Here is an 18,430-nt window from a genome sequence, read left to right as displayed (position 1 = left end):
TCGGATCTGGCTGAAGATCCCATGAGAGTATTTTAGACTTGGATAGCCAAGAGACACTCTGGCAAAAAAAAAAAAAAAAGACCTAAATGAAAGATCTCTGTGAGTGAGATCCCAGTGGAAAGAACGGGCCATCAAAGAAGGAAGTACCTTTCTCTGACGGGAGGAGAGAACTTCCACTTTGACTATGACCTTGTCTAAAAAAGATTGGAGTCGGTGAACTCAAAAGGCTTCCATAGCCTTGGCAACTCATGACAAGAGCCTCGGGTGATTACTGACGCCATAAAAAGGAGTGTCAATTTGTTAAGTCAACAACAAGAGTCACTGTGCACTTACTCCTCATGTAGAATCTCTGTCCTTAATGTGTTGTACAGTGTGAATTAATGCTATAACTAGTACTCAAACATGTATCTTCCTTAACTATGATACATTTGTCAAGCCTAAACAATTGACATTGAGGTGATATGATGCTGTTAATTAAATTGATTTTTTTTTGTTTATCCCAATGTTCCTGCTAATTCCTTTTTTTTCTCTTCTAGGATCCAATCCAGGACATTCATTTAATTTAGTTTTCATGCCTCCATAGTTTCCTCTGCTCTGACAACTTTTCAGGATCTTGAAACTTTTGAATGGTAGCGGCCTATTATTTTGTAAAATGTCACTCAGTGTCAGATCATCTGATGTTTTCTCATAATTAAAATGAGGTTATGGATTTGATGAGAGAATACCATTAAGAATACTATTATATGTCCTCCTTATCATGTACATGAACATGACTTGTTACTAGAATTGTTAACTGGTCATTTGGTTAAAGTAGTCTCTTCTTCACTGTAAACTCACAATTTTTCCCCTTTCCAATCAATCCAGTCTACACTTAAGGAAAGAGACATTAGTTTTACCTCCAGTAGAAGAAAATACCAAATGAGGACCAATATGTTAAAATCACTACACTAATTACTGAATGTTTTATGGGAGATACATAAGTATTCTATTTCTCAAGTTGCATTCACTCATTTAAGTATTCAATTGTGCATATTGCCTACAGTAGTTATTATTGTCGTGCTGTAATGGTATGTTTCTGTTTCCTCATTCTTTCTGTATTTATTGATTGGAATTTATGAAGAATAGTTTTCCCATCATCCCCATATATTTATTCGATAATTTATATATATACAGATAGATAGATAGATAGATCAATGTGGACTTATGGATATTTATTTTATTCTTTGAAGTAGTATCTCATACTATTATTGTATTTTTGTTGCTCAGATTGCTCCAGCTTTTAATATTGTATCATTTTTAGATTGTCTCCTGTCTTTGGAATATCCTCATCCTTTTTATAATGGATTGTTTTTAAAATTCTGTTTAGGTTATTTATTTTAATATTTAAAGTTTTTTTCTTTTTATTAATATAAAGGGTAGTGTTTAAAGGTATTAACCTTTTTTTATTTGACAGAGTTAGACAGTGAGAGAGAGAAACAGAGAGAAAGGTCTTCCTTCCGTTGGTTCACCCCCAAAATCGCTGCTATGGCCAGTGTGCTGTGCCTTTCCGAAGCCCGGAGCCAGGTGCTTCCTCCTGGTCTCCCATGCGGGTGCAGGGCCCAAGCACCTGGGCCATCCTCCACTGCCTTCCCAGGCCACAGCAGAGAGCTGGACTGGAAGAGGAGCAACCAGGACTAGAACCGGCGCCCATATGGAATGCCGGTGCTGCAGGCGGAGGATTAATGAAGTGATCCACGGCGCTGGCCCTAAAAGTTTTAACTTTTGATTCAGTCAAGGTAAATCAGTTTTTCCCTTATGGTGTGTAGCATTAAGTCTTGTTTAAGGTATCTTTCCTTGCTCTGATTTGTCTTGTATAATGAAATCTCCTGTGTTTTCTTCTGAATGTTTTATTAGAGTTTTGCTTTTCATACTTAAGTCTTTATTTGTGTGTGTGTGTGTGTGTCTGTGTGTCTGTGTGTGGTATGAGGTAGGAATCTAATCTTTTTCTTTTTCCATATGACTATTCTCATGTGGTTGGCCAATAACCTTTGAATAAAGTAATCCTTTAGTAGTTCTTATACTCAACCAAGAGGGTCCTGCCTTCTTAGGAGAAGCAATATCTGCTCCAAGGTAATTTGCCAGATTTACCTAGATAGATAAGTGGTAATGATATGTAGTAATGTATGAAATAAGATAAGTAGTAATGTATGAAAACTTCCCTTGCTTAAACAAAGCTCTGTTGTCCATGGCAAGAATAGAGAAAATGACAACCTGTTATGGAGAATGCTATTATGTTTCTAAATATGTTCAGTTATTAAATACCTATATAAGTGGGAAGTAATATAAAATCTATAATCCACTGACCTTTTAATTATTCAGAAAATATTTTGATTTGTGTTCTTGCCCACCAGAGATTTTTGGGTTACTTGAGAATTTTTGTAGAAAAATTTCTGTAACAACTTTTTTTATTTAAGGTAAACAAATTTCCAGTAATTCATTTATACAGATTTAGGAACATAGTGATATTTCCTGCCCTACCCACCATCCCACTCGTGACCCTACCCTTCCTCTCCATTCCTCTCTTATTCCCTCTTAATTTTTATGATGATCTATTTTCAGTTTACTTTATACTCATAAGATTAACCCTACACTAAGAGTTCAACAAATAGTAACAAGAAAAAAACACTTCCTCAACAGAGACAAGGGCTGTAAACAATTTTTATAGAATTTCCTGTTTTCACTAATGAGTGCATGCATGTATACGCAAAACTTTCTTCTCATATTTTTTTTTCTGTATTAAGGATCAAAGAGGAAAGCCAGGACAACTGTGACTTTCCTGTGCCTACCATCTGACCTGGATTCTATTTTCCTTTCTGTTTATATGTATGACCTGGTCTTAAGATTGTAGTTCAAATCATTCCAAATTACTTCCACCCATGGGAAAGTCAGTGAAATTGATTTTATTGCCTTGATACTTAGGCATTCCTATTTGTAAATTGTAGCATAGATTGATAATCACTTTTCTTCTTTAAAAATTGTTATTTATGGTGCAGCGCGCAGGCCGTGGTGGCCATTTGGGGAGTGAACCAGTGGAAGGAAGACCTTTCTCTCTGTCTCTCTCTCTCTCACTGTCTATAACTCTACCTGTCAAAAAAATAAAATAAAAATAAAAAAGTTATTTATTTTGAAAGTTGAAGATACATAAAGGGAAGGGAGAGAGAGAGAGACAGAGAGAGAGAGAGAGAGAGAGAGAGAGAGAGAGAGAGATTACATTTGCTGGCTCACTCCTGAGATGGTCTCAATGGGCAGCCTTGGGCCAGGCTGAAGCAAAGAGCCAGGAGCTTCATTCAGGTCTCCCACATGGGTGATAGGGGCCCAAACTCTTGGAGCACCTTCTACTGCTTTTGCCAAACCATTACAGGGAGCTGGGTCAAAAATGGAGCAGCTGGGACACGAACTGGCACGCATATGGGATGCCGTCATCACAGGTGGCAGCTTACCTACTTTGGCACATTGGAGGTTTCTGATAATCACTTTTTAAGAGAAAGGCATGTCTCATTTTGGTTATATTTATTAAAAATGAATTTGTATTTCAGAGTATATCAAAACTTTAAAAAAAGTATCCTGGAATTTAAGAAATATGGAATTACATAATCCATTCATTCAGAAATTATGTAATTTTAAAAGGAATCATTTAAGCCGGCACCGCGGCTCACTAGGCTAATCCTCCGCCTTGCGGCGCCGGCACACCGGGTTCTAGCCCCGGTTGGGGCACCGGATTCTGTCCCGGTTGCCCCTCTTCCAGGCCAGTTCTCTGCTGTGGCCAGGGAGTGCAGTGGAGGATGGCCCAAGTGCTTGGGCCCTGCACCCCATGGGAGACCAGGAGAAGAAGCTCCTGGCTCCTGCCATCGGATCAGCACGGTGCGCCGGTTGCAACGCGCCAAACACGGCGGCCATTGGAGGGTGAACCAATGGCAAAGGAAGACCTTTCTCTCTGTCTCTCTCTTCTTTCCACTCTGCCTGTCAAAAAAAAATAAAATAAAATAAAAGGAATTATTTAGCATTCAGTTTAGCCAAGTGGCTTAGCTCATCTATATTTAACTTTTACCCTTTGTCTATGAATTCTTTGAGGGGAGAAACAATTATCTCTTTATTTCTGTTACATAGTATAGTAATGGTATCTAAAAGGTGCTCAATAAATATATATTTTTTAAACTTTTATTTAATGAATATAAATTTCCAAAGTACAGCTTATGGATTACAATGGCTCCCCTCCATAATTTCCCTCCCACCCGCAACCCTCCCCTTTCCCGCTCCCTCTCCCCTTCCATTCACATAAAGATTCATTTTCAATTCTCTTTCTATACAGAAAATCAGTTTAGTATATATTAAGTAAATATTTCAACAGTTTGCACCCACGTAGCAACATAAAGTGAAAAATACTGTTGGAGTACTAGTTATAGCATTAAATCACAATGTATAGCACATTAAGGACAGAGATCCTACATGATATTTTTTAAGAATTGATTAATTTTCTATGCAATGTCCAATTTAAAACCAAGTTTTTTTTTCATTTTCAATTATCTTTATATACAGAAGATCAATTCAGTATATACTAAGTAAAGATTTTATCAGTTTGCACCCACACAGAACACAAAGTGTAAAATACTGTTTCAGTACTAGTTATAGCATCACTTCACATTGGACAACACATTAAGGACAGATCCCACATGAGACGTAAGTACACAGTGACTCCTGTTGATGACTTAACAATTTGACAGTCTTGTTTATGTCTTCTCATCCTACTACCCATAGTAGGATTGGGTATAGGGCAGCCAAAGACTTACCAATCATAAAAAAAATCAGGCAACATCTCAGCTAGAAAAAAATTAAAGATCTCAACGACTTAAAACATTCCATCAAAACTGAGCAAAGATAACCAGAAATTCCAACAGCTGAGAAGACCCACTGTTCTTTTCATTCTTCTCTTTGAATCTTAGTATAAGTAGCACTGCATTTCATTTTTTTCCCAAAAACCCTTTTATTTAATGAGTACAGATTTCACAAGTACAACTTTAGGAACATGGTCATTCTTCCCATAATACCCGCCCCCCCCCCCCACTCCACCTCCTTCTCCCTCTCCCATTCCCAGTCCCATTCTTCATTACGGAAAACAACAACAACAACAACAACAACAACAACAACAACAACAACAAAAACTGTTCCTCGAGAGTCAAGACAAGGGCTGTTCAAGTCATTGGTTCTCAAAGTGTCACTTTCACTTCTAAAGATTTCCTTTTAGGTGCTCTCTTAGTTATCACAGATTAAGGAGAACAGCACTGCACTTCAAATGGCTTTAAATTAATCCATTCAGTGTTAACATTCTCCGTTTTTTTCTTCCTGGCTGTGATGATATTCAGTTATTTTCTGTTCAGTCAACATTCTCCAATGTCTACTTCTTCAACTTGAAAACTATCAGTCAGTAAGCTTCCTTTCAGCTTATAGTTTTAGCCAATTCTTCTGTCAAAAGTCACAATGTAACAAGAGCAGGGAATGATGTCATCAATACATGTAATGTTTACAAATGTATTGAGATCCTGCTCCTCACATCCAATGTGTGATCCAGCTACCTGACAGATTTGGCATGGGGGGACAACTTCAAGGACACTGAATATTTTACCATATATATGGGTATAAACTTCCTGGGGCATAGGCAATCTCTCAGGGTCACTAGATTCTGCCTAAGAAAAGTATAGGAAAGGGGATAGGAGATCACAGGAAGCTGACTTTTTGGAGTTGGGGTTGGATCCAACCTTTCTGGTGTCTACATTTTTTTATAGCTCAAGGAGAGCCAAGTGTACATCCAGATATAATTCTGAAGAGCATAAGAATTAGTCTGATCATACTAAGTGCTCGTGAAGATGTGGAGGACTAAGGACTCATAACTGTTAATGCAATTAGAAATTGGTACAAAGACTTCAGAAATAGTTTGGCACTACTAGGAAAGGGGAAGACTTGCATAGCCCATCTTGTAGTAACAGTTTCAGAGTCTGAATTTGTATAATATCCTCGTTATTTATATGCCCATTGAAGTTTGAGAAATAGCAATTGGAACTCTCACACATGTACACAAGAAGACTTAGTCAAGAATATTCATTCTATCATTGTAATAGGGAAAGAAAACACAACAACAAAGAAAATCCAAATACCAGTCAATAGGCGAATGAATTTTTATATTTTGATAAAATGTAGAGCAGTGCAAATAATTTACTGGAGCCACATAGATAACTCTGAAAAACATAATATTGAGGTGGACTGCAAAGGTCAGGATGCATAAAATGTGTTGCCACATACAAGAATTAATAACATGGGGACCAACATAGGCATTGTGCCTGTGGTGTGGGTATCCAATAAGAGCACTGGCTGCTCCTTTTCCAGTCCAGCTCTCTGCTAAGGCCTAGGAAGACAATGGAGGATGGGCCCCTGCACCTGCGTGGGAGAACCGGAGGAAGGTCCTTGCTCCTGGCTGTGGATCGACCCAGCTTTGGCCACTGCAGCCATTTGGGTAGTAAACCAGCAAGTGGAAGACCTTTCTGTCTCCCCCTCTCTCTGTGACTTTACCTCTCAAATAAATAAATAAAATATTTTAAAAATAATTAATAACATTATTTATACTTACCTTTTTAAAATTTATTTGATAGATAGAGTTAGACAGTGAGAGAGAGAAATAGAGAGAAAGGTCTTCCTTCCGTTGGTTCACCCCCAAAATGGCCGCTATGGCCAGAGCTATGCCGATCTGAAGCCAGGAGCCAGGTGCTTTCTCCTGTTCTCCCATGCGGGTGCAGGTGCCCAAGCACTTGGGCCATCCTCCACTGCCTTCCCAGGCCACAGCAGAGAGCTGGACTGGAAGAGGAGCAACCAGGACTAGAACTGGCGCCCATATGGGATGCCGGCGCCGCAGGTGGAGGATTAACCAGGTGAGCCATGGTGCCGGCCCCTATACTTACTATTAATTCATATGTACTGAAACTATAAAAAAAAAAAAACCTGCAAGAGAATAAAACCACAACATACAGGAGGGTAGCTACTTTTAAGGACGAAATCAATGGGATTTTTTAGAGGGTTATTCAGTTGTCTTGAAGCATATTTGCAATGCTTTATTTATTTAAAATAATTTAAACAAATTAGCAACGGACTATAATTTGAAGTAGCTACATGCATTTTCAGCATTTTATTTTTTATAAAATTTTCAACTGAATTGCAGAGAGAAAATAATCTAAAAGTATCATGATTGTGTTAACATAGTTGCCTAAGACATACCAAATCTTTATCAGTTTCAATCTTAAGTAAATAATAATCTCTTAAATTTATTCACATAAAGAGATTTCATGTATTTCATAGGTACAATTCTAAGAAGAGTTTTCCATTATTTTGTGCCTTCTTATGTTTGTTTCCTTAATGTTTTGTAATTTCGTTGTACAGATCTTCCACATCCTTGGTTAAATTTATCCCAAGGTATTTACTTTTTTCTAGCTATTTTGAATGGAACTGATCTTGCAAGTTTTTCTCAGCAAAGGCACTGTTTTGTGTACAAAGTCTATTAATTTTTTGTTTGCTGATTTTATAACCTGCAACTTTGCCAAGATCTCTTATGAGTTCAAATAACCTCTTACTGGAGTCTTTTGGTCACTGATGTATAGTTGCATATCATCTGCAGACAGGGAAATTTGATTTTCTCTTTTCCCAGTGGTATCCCTTTGATTTCTATTTCTTTTTCATTGCCTTTGTCTACATTTTCCAGAAGTATATTGAGTAGTAATGGCAAAAGTGGACATCTTTGTCTGGTTCTGGTTTTGAGTGAAAGTACTTCAAGCTTTTCACATTCAATATATGTTTCATGATGTATTGCCTTGATTTTGTTAAGGTATGTTCCTTCTATACCCACATGGCTTCAGTTTTTTTTTAATCATGAAAAAATTTTGTATTTTATCAAATAGTTTCTCTGCATCTATTGAGCTAGTCATGTGGTTTTTATTTTTTTATTTTCTGAATGTGATCAATCACATTTATTTATTTGTGTATTTTGAAACCATCCTTGCATGCAAGGGATAAATTCCACTTGGTCTGGGAAAATGATCTTTCAGATGTGTTGTTGGATTTGATTGGTTAGCATTTTGTTGGAGATTTTTGCATCTATGTTCATCTGTGATATTGGTCAATAGTTTTTTTATTATATCTTTTGCTGATTTTTGAATGAAGGTAACACTGGTTTTATAGGAGTTTGGGAGGATTCCTTCCCTTTCAGTTGTTTTGAATTTGTACTAATTCTTCTTTAAATGTTTGATAGAATTCAGCAGAGAATTTTATTCTGGGCATTTTTGGGGGGAGGGGTCTTTTTTACTGATTCAATCTGGGTATTGGTTATTGGTCTGTTTAGGATTTCTTTGTCTTCATGATTCAGTTTTTGTATATTATATGTGTACAGGAATTTATCCATTTCTTCTAGATTTTACAATTTGTTGACATACAGCTGTTTGCAGTAATCTCTGATGATTCTTTTTATTTATGTGGTATCAACTGTAACATTTCCTTTTTCATCTCTGATGTTACTAATTTGGATCTGCTCCTTTTTATATTTTGGTAAGATAGGCCAATGATATATCAGTATTGTTTATTTTTTCTGAAAAACTATCCTTCATTTCACTGATTTTTTGCTTTGTTTTTGTTTGTTTAGATTTTATTTATTTCTTCTTTCATTTTTATTGTTACTTTCCTCCTACTAATTTTGGCTTTGGTTTGTTCTTGTTTTTCTAGAACCTTGATATGCATTGTTAGACCATTTATTTGATGTGTTTCCAATTTCTTGATGTATGTAATAGTTACTATAATCTTTCCTTTAACACTGCTTTTGCTGTATCCGTTAAGTTTTGATATGTTGTGTTGACATCTTCATTTTTTTTCCAGGATTTTTTTTTATTTCCCTTTTGATTTCTTCTCTGACCCACTGTTCATTTAGGAGTTTGTTCAGTCTCCATGTGTTCACATTTTCTAGAATTTCTTAAGTTGTTAAGTTCTGGCTTCATTCCATTGTGGTCAGAAAAGAAATATGGTATGATTTCAATTTTTCTGAATTTGTTGAGACTTATTTCATGGCCTACCATATAGTCTATCCTAGAGAAAGTTCCATGCACTGATGAAAAGAATGTGTATTCTATGTCTGTGTAATGAAATGTCCTGTAGATATCAATTAGGTAATATTGTACGTAGTTTAGATTAGCTCTGTTTTTTCTTTGTTATTTTTTCTAGTTAATCTTCCATTGATGAAGATGGGATATTGAATTCCTTTGTTATTATTGTGTTGGCATGGATGTCTCCCTTTAGAACCATTCACATTTGTTTAGAATAACCTGGTGCCCTTTCGTGGGGAGCATATACATTGACAATAATCATATCTTTCTTCTGAATTGATCCTTTAATCATTACATAAGCCCCTTCTTTGTCTATTTTAGCAATTTTTGTGAATTTTTTGGTGATATTAGCATTATTTGTCCTATTTATTTTTGCTTTCTGTTAGCATGGAATATCTTTTCTTCATCTTTCACTTTTAGTCTGTGTGTATCTTTGTTTGTAAGGTGTGTTTCTTGCAGGCAGCTAATTAATATATGATTCTTATTTTTTCAGTTTACTCAGCCAGTCTTTATCTTTTAACTGGAGAATTTATGCCATTTACATTCAAGGTTTTTATTGATAATTAATGGGTTGGTCCTACCATTTTTCCATAAATATTCATTTTTGTTTATTTTGGATTTCCATTTTCTGCCTTCCCATTCTTTCATGAAGCTGACTATCCCTGTTTCTGTGAGTATCACATCCTTACATATCATTTGTAAGGTTGGACAACTGGTGACAAGCTTTCTATTTCCATTTGTTTTGCAAAGACTTTTTTTCACCTTTATTTATGAATGAGAAATTTGACAGATACAGTATTCTGGACTGACATTTTTCTTCTTTTAGGACTTGGACAATGTCTTTCCATTCTCTCCTAACTTGTATGATTTCTGATGAGAAATAAGCTGTCAATATAATTGGAGATCCTTTAAAGATAATCCGGAGTTTCTCTTGGGCATATTTTAGGATCTTTATGTTTTACTTTTGAAAGTTTGGCTACAATGTGTCTCGGTGATGGTCTTTTCTGATCATGTCTCTTATGATTTCTGTGTACTTCCTGTTCTTTGATGTCCCCATACTTTTCCAAATTATGGATGTTTTCTGCTATTATTTCACTGTGTGGGTCTTTTAACCCATTCTCTCTTTCCATAGCTCAGGAACTTCTAAGACACATATCCTTGGTGATTCCATAGTGTCCCATAAATCTCAAACCTTATTTCCAGGTTTTCTATTTTTTATTTTTTTCCTTTTTCCTTTTAAGTCTGACCTAGATATTTCCACAGATTTGCTTTCCAGCTTGGATATTCATTCTTCTGCTTCACTGAATCTGTTGTTAAAGCTTTCTACTGTATTTTTCATTTGACATGTTGAATTCTTCATTTCAAATATTTCAGTTTGATTCAAATATTTCTGTTGTCCAGGAGTATTTATCATCCATATCATGTATGGACTTCTTTAACTTATGTATTTGTTTCTCTGTGTTTTTGGGTAATATTATGACCATTCTTTTAAATTCCTTTTCTGGCAGTTCATCAGTCTCTGCATCGTCACATTCTAATTTTGAAGTGTTGTTGTGTTCCTTTTGGTGAGTCCTATTGTCTTTCTTTTCATGTTTCTTGTATTTCTACATTGATTTTTAGGCATTTGTGGAAACACTTGTTGATTTTCTCCTCTGAGGGCTTTTATCTTTGAAATATGCCTCTATGACTTATTGGAGTGTTTACTCCTTCAGCAAAGGATAGAAGTATATGCTGGGTGTGGCCAGGGAACTCCAGGAAATTCTCTAAAGTGAAGGAAGAGTCTAGAGTAACACCTGGTTTGGCATGATAGATCTCCTCTATCATCAGTAGTGGATAGAGTTCGATCATATTGGCTGGCACGAGCACAGCTTCTGGCCCTTTCTGACAATGTAAACCAATTGTCCATGGTGAATCTATAGTGACTATGCACCCCACTCACACAGGAGCATGAACTAAAGGATCTTTGTGCTCCTGAGCATGAGTGTGCGACCCTTTTTGATGACCCACCCCTTCACTAAGGGAACTCTGAGTCCCTGAAGCCAGGCACAGTGGTTGCACAGAGAATCAGCCACACTCCATGCTTGATTGCCCAGTCACAGAATTCTCACAGTCACAGGGCACAGGGATTCCACAGTCACAGGGAGCAGGGGATCCACTCACCATCCATACAAAGAATTGTGGAGTCCCCATAGCCAGCTGCCTGCCTGATTAGGATTGATCAGTGTTCCACCTTGGCATGTTGAGTCCAAGTGCCTTGATAGAGTGAGGGGAGGGAAGCAATTCAGAAGTCTAAGGGTGTGCCATGCCCCTCACCAGTTCTCCAGGCCAGACTCAAAGTCTGTGGGTACTGCAGATTTCTCTCTCTGATAAAAATCCCCTAGTTACATGTGCACTGCAGCAGCCTCTTCTTTCTGTATTAAGATAGTGCTTCCTCTCTGCTATTGCTAAGTGCCTTTGTTGCAGGGGGCAAGGAAAGCAATGTGTTCTCCCTTCACAGGGTTAGATGCGCATCTTGATTCTTGCTAGTACTCCATGCCAGACTTCAGGGGGGTCTGCAAGATTCTCCCTCAGAAAATATCATCAGTAGCATGGGCTGCCACACGTTCTTCTCACCACATTCCAAGAAGAGGGCATCCTCTTGAGTCACTGGCTGCAGGAGTCACCAAAGGTGTCCCACTCATTGCTATTTGATTGTACCTTCCCAGATTCTCCATAATATCTCTGTGTTTCTGTAGAATTTCCACTGCAAACTTCTCTCCAACTGTCCACTGGGGACACAATTTCTCCCCTTTTCTTTTGTTACCTACCTTCCAGTAGTCAAAATTAGCACATCTTTTCCCTTTCAGCCATTTTGGATCTTCCCTCAAAACTCTTAAGCACTGATTCTTCTTTGGAATCATGAAAATATGTAAAGAGATACTCCAGACCTGGTTATGTCTAGAGATTTTGACCTGGAATACTGGATATGATCTCCATCCTGTTTTTGATTGGACAGCTGTATCAGATCTGTAGGCTATCCCACTTCTACCATAATTGCTTTATCCAGTCAATAGTTGATAGACTTCTGGGTTGATTCCGTACATTAGCTATTGTGCATTGTGCTGCATAGAACATGGGGGTACAGACAACTCTTTCATATGCTGTTTTCTTTTGGCTTGGGTAAATTCCTAGGAGTGGGATGTCTGGATCATATGGTAGATCTATATTCATATTTCTGAGGTATCTCCATACTGTCTTCCACTGTGATTACACCAGTTTACATTCCCACCAAAGTTAGAATAGGGTACCCTTTCCCCCTCATCCTCCCCTGTGTTTGTTGTTTGTTGATTTCTGTATGAAAGCCAACTTAAGTGGAGTGAGGAGAAATCTCATTGTGTCTTTGATTTGCATTTCCCTGATAACTAGTGATCCTGAACATCTTTTTAAGCGTCTGTTGGCCATATGAATTTCCTCTCTTGAAAAATGCCTAACTCCTTTGCCGATTTCTTAACCAGATTGTTTGTTTTCTTGTTGTTGAATTTCTTGAGCTCTTTAGAGATTTTGAGTGTTAACCCTTTATTTATTGTGTAGCTTGCAAATAGTTTCTCCCATTCTGTTTGTTGCCTCTTCACTTTGCTGGGTGTTTCTTTTGCAGTACAGAAGCTCCTCAGTTTGATGTAATCCTATTTGTCAATTTGGCTTTGATTACCTGTCCTACTTAGATCTTTTCCATGAAGTTTTTTTTTTTTTTGACAGGCAGAGTTAGACAGTGAGAGAGACAGAGAGAAAGGTCTTCCTTCCGTTGGTTCACTCCCCAAATGACTGCTATGGCCGGCGCGCTGCATTGATCCAAAGCCAGGAGCCAGGTGCTTTCTCCTGGTCTCCCATGCGGGTGTAGGACCCAAGCACTTGGGCCATCCTCCACTGCCTTCCTAGGCCACAGCAGAGAGCTGGACTGGAAGAGGAGCAACTGGGGCTAGAATCCAGGGTGCCAGCGCCGCAGGTGGAGGATTAGCCTAGTGAGCTGCGGTGCTGGCCTTCCATGAAGTTTTGACTATGCCAGTGTCTTACAGGGTTTCCTCAGTGTTCTCCAGTAATTTGATGGTATTGGGTCATAGATTTAGGTATTTTATTCATTTTGAGTGCATTCTTATGTAAGGTATCAGATAGAGGTCTAGTTTCCTACTTCTGCTTCATGCACAGATCCAGTTTTACCAGCACCTTGCTCCTGTAACTGATTTGAGCTCCTTCATCGAAGATAAGTTGGTTGTAGATTTATGGATTGTTTTCCAGAGTTTCTATTCTGTTTCATTTTTCTACACAACTATTTTTGAGCCAGTACCAGGCTGTTTTGGTTATAACTGCCCTGTAGTATGTCTTAAAATCAACTATTGTGATGACTCTGGCTTTGTTTTTGTTATATAAGATTGCTTTGGATACTCAGATTATTTTTTGTTTCCATATGAATTTTAGCATCATTTTTTCTAGATCTGTGAAGAATGTCATTGGTATTTTGATTTGTATCCCACTGAAGTTGTAAATTGCTTTAGGTAGTATGGACGTTTTGATTATGTTAATTCTTCCAATCCATGAACATGGAAGATTTTTTCCATTTTTGAATGTCTTTTTCTATTTCTTTCTTTAGTGTTTTGTAATTTTCATCATGGAGCTCTTTCACATCCCTGGTTAAATTTATCCCAGAGCATTTAATTTTTTGGAGCTATTGTAAATGGGACTGATCTTCAAAATTCTTTCTCAGCCATGATATTGTCTGTGTATACAAAAGCTGTTGATTTATCTGTGTTATTTTATATCCTGCCACTTTCGCAAACTATTTTGTAAGAGTTCTAATAGTCTCTGAGTGGAGTCTTTTGGATCCCCTATATATAGAATCATGTCATCTGCAAACAGGGATGTTTTGACTTCCTCCTTTCCAGTTTGGTTCTCTTTGATTTTTTTGAATTTTTTTTTCTTGCATAATAGCTCTGGGTAAAACTTCCAGGACTATATTGAATAGCAATGTTGAGAGTGGGCATCCTTGACTGGTTCCAGATTTTAGGGGGAATGCTTTCAGCTTCCCCCAATTCAGTAGGATGCTGGCTGTAGTTTAGTCATATAGTGACTTGATTATATTGAGGAATGTTCCTTCTCTACCCAAATTTCTTAAGCCTTTCATCATGAAAGGATGTTGTATTTTATCAAATGCTTTCTCTGTATCTATTGAGATAATGATATGTTTTTTCTTGATTTTGTTAATGTGTTAATTCACATTTACTTAATTTTGAATGTTGAAACATCCCTTGCATACCATGGATAAATTCCACTTGGTCTGAGTGAGTGACCTTTCTGCTATGTTGTTGGATTCTATTAGCTAATATTTTGTTGAGGATTTTTTCATCTATTTTCATCAGGAATATTGGTCTGTATTTCTCTCTGTGTTCTATCTTTTTCTTCCTTAGTCATTAAGGTAAAGCAGGATTCATAGGAGTTTCAGGAGAATGACCTCCCTGTCAATTGTTTTGAATAGCTTGAGAAAAATTAGAATTAGTTCTCTTTAAATGTTTGGTAGAATTCAGCAGTGAAGCTATCTGGTCCTGGGCTTTACTTTATTGGCAGGGTCTTTATTACTGATTCAAATTCCATCTTGGTTTTTGGTCTATTTAAGTTTTCTATGTCTTCATGACTCAATTTTGGTAGATCAAATGTGTCCAGGAATCTGTCCATTTCATCTAGGTTTCACAATTTGTTGGTGTATAGATCTTTGCAATAGCTCATGATGATTCTTTTTGTTTCTGTGATATCTGTTGTTACATTTCCTTTTTCATCTCTGATTTTATTGATTTGGGTTCTTCTCCCTCTTTTTTTTAGTTTGTTAAGACAATGGTGTTTCAATTTTTAAAAATTTCTTCAAAAAACCAGCTCTTCATTTCACTGATCTTTTGTATTATTGTTTTTGGTTCAATTTTGTTTATTTCTTCTAACTTTAATTATTTCTTTCCTCCTACTAAATTTGGGTTTGATTGTTGTTCTAGGTCATTGAGATGCATTGGTAGCTAATTTATTTGTTTCCTTTCCAGTTTCTTCATATAGGCACCAATTGCTATAACTTCCCCTGTTAACATGTTTTTACTGTACCCTATAAGTTTTGATATGATGTATTGTTGTCTTCATTTGTTTCCAGAAATGTTTTTACTTCTCTTTGGATTTCTTCTATAACCCACTGTTCATTCTGGAACCTGTTGTTCAGTTTCCATGTGTTTGCATATGTTTTAGAGATTCTTGAGTTGTTGATTTCCCATTTCTTTCAATTGTTTTCAGAGAAGTTGCATGGTATGATTTCAGTTTTTTGGAATTTGCTGTGACTTGCTTTATGGCCTAGCATGTGGTCTTCCTAGAGAAAGTTCCATGCACTGATGAGAATACTGGTTATTCTGCAACTATGGAGTGAAAAAATCCGTAGATATCAGGTCCATTTGTTCCATATTGTCGATTAGCTCTGTTGTTTCTTTGTTGATTTTCTGTCTAGTTGATCTTTCTTTTCCATTGATGAAAATGGGTTGTTAAGTCCTCCATCTATTATATTCAAGTCTATGCCTCCCTTTAGGTCCATTAACATTTCTTTTAAATAGCCAGGTGCCCTGTAATTGGGTGCATATACATTTATTGTAGTCACAACTTATTGTTGAATTGATCCCTTAATCATTGCATAGCGCCCTTTTTCATCTCTTTTAACAGTTGTTGTGTTAAAGTCTACTTTGTCTAATATTAAGATGGCTACAGCTGCCATCTTGTGAAGAAGATGGGGGAAAATAAACATGGCCTTTCTACTTCCACTGGGTCTGTAGGCAACCACTAGCAACTGATAGACTCCAGTGCTCCAGTCCGGTGTCATGCCAAGCTGTCCCTCCAGCTGTATTACCATGGGTTTCCACAGGCTGGTCTCACCTCTGTATCCAAACTGCTGCTTCCTCAGGCTCTCAGCTGATGCAGTTGTTTGTTGTGTTTGTGTTTCTGCACCTTCCACACAGGTCCATGACATTCTTCTTCCTTTATAGGATTTCCAGTACAGTTTTCTCTCCAATTCTCTTTTGAGAGTGCACTTCATACACCTTTTTGAACTGTTTATCCCTAGCCTAGCGCAGTATGTTCCCTAATTCTCCATCTTGTAATCTCAAGCTTTATTTCTGAAAGTAGTTACAGAGCTACATTTGGCCATGAGGTATAGTTTACCTACTCCTGCTGTAGAATATAGTTTTACTTGCAATGTCAGAGACATGACTTATAAACAGTTAAGAGGATTTCACATTTCCAAAGAGATTCCTGAAGACAGTTCTTACATGCCAGTTATTTAACAACTGAGGATCTTGTCAACAGGTGACTACCACCACTGATCTTACAGTCATGATTGGAGATTATTGTTTAATAACTGATTTTCCAGTCACTAGCATTTGAGGCAAACAAAACATCCCAATGGATTACTTGAGTCCATTAGATCACAATGCTGCTTGCAGTCCAGTTGCAGACAATTTCGTGTAGTAGTTACAAGATACAATATTCAAGCTAGGCTTAAAGATTTATTTTATTTATTTGAAAGACAGAGTTACAGAGAGGTGGAGCCAGAGAGACAGAGAGACAGACAGAGAGACAGACAGACAGAGAGAATCTTCCATTTGCTGGTTCACTCCCCAAATGGCTGCCACTGCCAGAGCTGAGCTGATCCTAAGCCAGGAGCCAGGAGCTTCTTCCATGTCTCCCCTGTGGGTGCAGGGGCCCAAGCATTTGTGCCACCTTCTACTGCTTTTCCAGGCCATAGCAGAGAGCTGGATCAGAAGTGGAGTAACCGGTACTTGAACTGGCACCCATATGGGATGCTGGCACTGCAGGCCAGGCCTTTAACCCTCTGTGCCACAGTGCCGGCCTCCCCATTTACTATTGTGTGATCTACTAAATTTCCTAATGCTATAGTTTCCAAATTTCCAGGACATTACTGCTTTTATCCTTGGTAAACATGTGTTTTACCACAGTATTTGCTCAAGGCTAATCTTAGTGTCCTGATTTGTCTGCCTTGCCCTATAAAGTAAGAGTTATTTCAGCTTGACTAAAAGATAATGATCTGAGACAATTATTATACAATTTATTGGAGAATTTAAATAATAGATATATAAGAATAGCACTATCTAAAACTATTTTTATTAAAGGTTCATTTATTTATTTGAAAGACAGAGATACAGAGAGTGGGAGAGACAGGGAGAGAGATCTTCCATGCTGGTTCATTCTCCAAATGGCTGCAATGGCAAAGACTGGGCCAGGCCAAAGCTATGGACCTGGAACTCTATACAGGTCTCCTATGTGGGTGGCAGGGACCCAAATACTTGGACCATCTTCCATTGCTTTCCCAGGCACATTAGCAAGGTTCTGGATTGGAAGTGGAGCAGCTGGGACTTAAACCTGTACTCATAAAGGAGGCCAGCCTTGCAGGCAGCAAGTTAATCAACTGTACCACAATGCTGGCCCCTCAAAATACTTCCCATTGATGATGATCCATTTAAAAATACCACTGTAATACTTGAAAAGTTATTTACTAGAATAATACCTAATGATTATGGAGTACTTACTAACTACCTGTATTTTTGTGTAATAATTTATTTGAGAGAGAAGTTGGAATGTTCCTAGGGAAGCCTGTATCACATATCAGAGTCCTGGTTCCTCTGCTTCCCATCTAACTTCCTGCTAATGCCCATTCTGGAAGGCAGCAGATGACGCCTCAAATACCTGGGTCCCTTCCACCCACTTGGGCAACCTGGATGAAGTTCCAATGTTGTGGATTTGCCCTAGCCCAGTCTTGGTTATTGAAGGCATTCAGAAAGTGTAACCAGCAAATGGGTCTGTCTGTCTATCTGTCTGTCTGTCTGTCTCTCTCTCTCTCATAAATAAATAAAATAAACAAACAGAAAATTTCATTTTATATACTTGGAAACTGAAACGCTTAAAAGTTGGCCACATGAACGTGGGGAAGTCCATGTTTCACAAAGAGCTGGTCTTCACAACTTCTACAGAAGCAAGGATATTTCAATGTCTGGCAGTGGGATGTATAGTTAGAAGGTCATTTAAAACATCAGGGAAAGCAGCATTATATAGCAGTTAAGAATGTTATTAAATCTGGAGGCTGTTGTGAAGATTAAATGAGCTAATATGTAAAAATACTGAGCATAGTTGCACTAGATGATTTGTTATTGTTCACCAGCATCCCTCCTTTCAAGCAGTTAAGCCTCCTGGAAAAATTC

The 18,430-nt window shown here is 37.6% G+C and overlaps 1 protein-coding gene across 2 annotated transcripts in view; it reads left to right on the top strand.

Annotated features, from left to right (window-relative positions):
- The window catches only part of KLF8 (KLF transcription factor 8), a 296,444-nt gene that overhangs the window by 24,527 nt on the left and 253,487 nt on the right, over positions 1-18,430 (top strand). The window contains exon 1 of one of the 2 annotated variants that reach the window (XM_062183406.1): positions 1,724-1,775. The exons of the other annotated variant lie outside the window; for it this stretch is intronic. The gene's annotated coding sequence lies outside the window, so the exon portion shown is untranslated. Of the gene's footprint in view, positions 1-1,723; positions 1,776-18,430 lie in introns of those variants that run through there. 2 annotated transcript variants of the gene reach the window in all.

This window comes from Lepus europaeus, chromosome X, assembly GCF_033115175.1.
Source record: "Lepus europaeus isolate LE1 chromosome X, mLepTim1.pri, whole genome shotgun sequence".
In the NCBI taxonomy this organism is placed as follows: Eukaryota; Metazoa; Chordata; class Mammalia; order Lagomorpha; family Leporidae; genus Lepus; species Lepus europaeus.
This window is presented reverse-complemented; position numbering and strand designations above follow the sequence as displayed.